The following is a 4,403-nucleotide window of genomic DNA, read 5'->3' on the forward strand; positions in this document are numbered from 1 at the left end:
TTTACAAATTATTTAATATGTAAACATTAATATATTTATGTTGCTTTTGGCAAAAGTGTCCACCATTTGACCCTTGTTGGTATAGATTCTGTGTTCCTGTTGTTGCCTCTGTCATTGCTGTTGTTTCTATAAACATAGCACCATGTTCTCTTGTGAATGTATGTGCATGTGTGTGTGGGTATGTGCCTGTATACTCATGCTCACAAAGAATTTTGTAGTAATTAATTTTTTTATAGCCTGGTATGATGGTTAACTTTATGTGTAAACTTGCCCAAGCTATGGCACTAAGTTGTTTGGTAAAATACCAGTTTCTAGCTGGTATTGTCAAGTAAGTACATATGATTAAATCAGTTGGCCTTAAGACAGAGACTACCTTCCATAATGCTGTTTTTGTTGTAAGGTGCCTTTGAGTTGGTTTGGACACATAGTGACTTATCCACAACTAAGACTTCTTGGTCGTGTGTCATCCTCACAATCTGCTGTGCTTGAGCATCTACCAGTCACTGTGTCTAGCCATTTCATTGAGGGTCTTCATCTTTGTCACTGACCATCTACCTTACCAAGAATGATATCCTTCTCCAGGGATGGGTCCCTTCTGATAACATGTTCAAAGTATGAAAGGGAGTTCTCACCATCCTCATATCTAATGAGCATTCCAGCTGTACTTCCTCCAAGACAATTTTGTTCTTGTCTTTTAGCAGTTCATGCTACATTCAATGTTCTTTACCAACACAATTCAAATTCATCAGTTCTTCTGTGGTCTTCCTTATTCATTGACCAGCTTTCATATGCATATAAAACTGTTGAAAATACCATGGCTTTTGTCAGGCACACCGTAATCTTCAAAGTGGTATCTTTGCTCAGCAACACTTTAAAGAGATCTTTTGCAGCTGATTTGCCCAGTGGAATAAATACATCATCTGATTTCTTGACTGCTGCTTCCATGGTTGTTGACTGTAGATGCAAGTAAATGAAGCCTCTGACAACTTCAATCTTTTCTCCATTTATCATGATGCTGTTTATTAGTCCAGTTGTGAGGATTTTCATTTTCTTTATGTTGAAGTGTAATCCATACTGAAGGCTGTACACATTGATCTTCATCAGTAAGTGCTTCAAGTCTTCTTCATTTTCAGCAAGCAAAATTGTGTTATTTGCATATTACAGATTGTTAATGAGTCTTCCTCTAATCCTGATGCAGTATTCTGGGATTATTTTTTCAGTACATATATTGAATGAGTATGGTGAGAAGATACAACTCTGACATACACATTTCCTGATTTTAAACCATGCAGTAGCTCCTTGTTTTGTTCAAATGACTATGTCTTGGCCTACATAGAGGTTTCTCACGAGCACAATTTAATGTTCTGGATTTCTCCTTCTTCACAATTTTATCCATAATATTACTATGATCCATACAGTCAAATAGCTTTGCATAGTCAATAAAACACAGGTAAACATCTTTCTTGCATTCTTTGTTTTCAGCCAAGATTTATCTGACATCAGCAGTGATGTCCCTTGTTCGATGCTTTCTTCTGAATCTGGCTTGATGTTCCACCAATTCCTTGTCAATATATTTCTGAAACCATTCTTGAATTTTCTTCAACTAAATGTTCCTTGTGTGAGATATTAGTGATATTTGATAATTTCTTCAATTTGTTAATCTGTTGTTGTATCTTTCTTTGCAATGGACCCAAAAATGGATGTCTTCAAGTTGGTTGGCCAGGTAATTTTCCAAATTTCTTGGCATAAATGAGTGAGGGCCTCCAATACTACATCAATTTGTTGAAACATCTAAATGAGCATTCCATCAATTCCTTGAGCCTTGTTTTTCACCAATTCCTTCAGTGCAGCTTGGACTTCTTCCTTCAAAACCATTTGTTCTTGATCATATGCTATCTCCTGAAATGGCTGAACATAAAAAACTTCTTTTTGTTACAGTCACTCTATGTATTCCGTCCATCTTCTTTGAAGGCTTTTAGCATCATTCACTACTTTTGCCCATAGAACCCTTCAATATTGCAAATCAAGGCTTGAATTTTTCCTTCAGTTTTTTTCAGTTTGAGAAATGTTGAGCATTTTCTTTCGTTTGATTTTCTAACTCCAGGTCTTTGCACATTTCATTGTATTGCTTAGCTTTCACTTCTCAAGCTGGCCTTTGAAATCTTCTGTTCAGCTCTTTTATCATTTCTTCCATTTGCTTTAGCTACTCTCTGTTCAAGAGCAAGTTTCAGCTTCTCTTCTGACATATATTTTGGTCTTTTCTTCCTTACTTGTCTTTTTAAAGATTGTTTCCTTTTTTCATGTATGATGATCTTGATGATCATGTATCACAACTCATGTGGTGTTTGTTCATCGGTATTCAAAGGGTCAAATTTGTCCTTTGATGCACTCTAAATTCAGGTGGGGTATAATCAAAGTTATATTTTAGGTCTTATGGACTTGTTTTAATTTTCTTCAGCTTCAACTTGAACTTGAACATGAGCAATTGATGGTCTATCTATTCCACAGTCAGTCCCTGGCCTTGTTTTGATTGCTGATGTTGAACTTCTCCATCACCTCTTTCCACATATGTACTCAGTTTGATTTCTGTGTGTTCCATCTGGTTAGGTCCACATGTATATCCACCAATTGTGTTGACAAAAAAGGTATTTGTGATGAATAATTTTCTTGCCAAATTGTATCATGTGGTCTCCAAGGTCACTTATTTCATCAAGGCCATGTTTTTCAACTAGCCATGCTTCTGTTTTCAACTCTTACATTTCAATCTCTGATAACTATTAATGCATCTTGATTGCATATTTGCTCGATTTAATATGGTAGACGTTGGTAAAAGCTTTCAAATTTTTAATCTTTTGCTTTAGAGGTTGGCACATAAATTTGAATAATATTAACATTACCTAAATTTCCTGGGCAATTTACTTCCATAGTGATACTTCCTCAGAAACCCAAGGAGGGGTTGCTATGAGTCAGGTCTGACTCGATGGCATATAACAACAGCAACAACAAATTTCCTTGTAGGTATAGGGATATTATCCTATCACTGGCTCCATTGTACTTCAGGATAGATCTTGAAATATTATTTTTGACAATTAATGCAATCCCATTCTTCCTTAATTTGTCATTGCTGGCAGAGTAGACCATATTATTGCTTGATTTTTAAATGGCCAATACCCGTCAATTTGAGCTCACTAATGACAAGGACATTGATCTTTATGCATTCCACTTCATTTCTGAAAACTTCTAATTTTACTATATTCATATTCTGTACTTTCCTCATTCTGATTATTAATTGATGTTTGCAGCTATTTCTTCTTATTTTGGGTCATGCTACATCAACAAAAAACAGTCTCAAAAACTTTATAACATTCATGTAATTAAGGTTGACTCTATTTTGAGGAGGCAGCTCTTCCCTAGCCATATTTTGAGTGCTTTCCAACCCTGAGGGGCTCATCTTCTGGCACTATATCAGATAATTTTCCACTGCTATTCATAAGGATTTCAGTGGTCAGTCCTTTCAAAAGTGGACTGCCATGCCTTTTTCCTTGTCTGTCTGTGTCTGGAAACTCTGCTGAAATATATCCACCATGGATGACCCTGCTGGTATTTCAAATACTTCCAAACTTCCAGGATCACAGTAACAGGCAAGCCACCACAGTATGGCAAACTGACAGAGGAATGGTGTAACATAGGTGAGTTGTTTCCAATCAATTGAAGGCTTTACAAGTAAAAAGAGAGTTTATCTTAGGGTGTGTTCCACAATCAGTTTATAAATATATATCTCATCAGAATTCCTTCAGTTTTCTTTTCCTGTCACCTAATCGACAAATTTGGGACAAAAGAATGCAGTAATCTCTTCTCTGTTATCTGAACTGTGGATTTGAGGGCATAACTGATAGACTCTCCAGTCTGTTGCCTTACTTGGCAGCTCCTACAATCTTCTGAATCAATTCATTATAATAAATATTTCCTTTTCCCTTTCCGTCTCTTTTCACACACACACACACACACACATACACACACATCCTTCTGGTTCAGTTTCTCTAAAGACCCCTGACTAAGACACTGGTTTTGCAAATACAATTTGCAAATACTCTTTGTTCTGAGAGTATCTGGGCCTTCTTCTACCTGTGGATGGTACTGTATAAAATATTTCTTACATTTAAGATTTCTATTCCACAAAAGTAATGTGAATTTTACCCCAAAGCAAATTTGAGTAACTGAATACAGTGAAGAATTCTCAGAGGAGACAAATTGTCCTTTCAAATAAGAAACTATGACAGATGAATGTCCTTGTGGTTCCCCTTGTATAACAGACAATTTTATTATCTCTTCACTAAGTGTATAAGGAGCTCTCTTGGTGTAGGGCCTAAAGCATTTGACTGCTAACCAGAAAGCTGGTGGTT

Source organism: Orycteropus afer, unplaced genomic scaffold (assembly GCF_000298275.1).
Source record: "Orycteropus afer afer isolate SDZICR_OR568_19922 unplaced genomic scaffold, OryAfe1.0 scaffold00348, whole genome shotgun sequence".
Lineage (NCBI taxonomy): Eukaryota > Metazoa > Chordata > Mammalia > Tubulidentata > Orycteropodidae > Orycteropus > Orycteropus afer.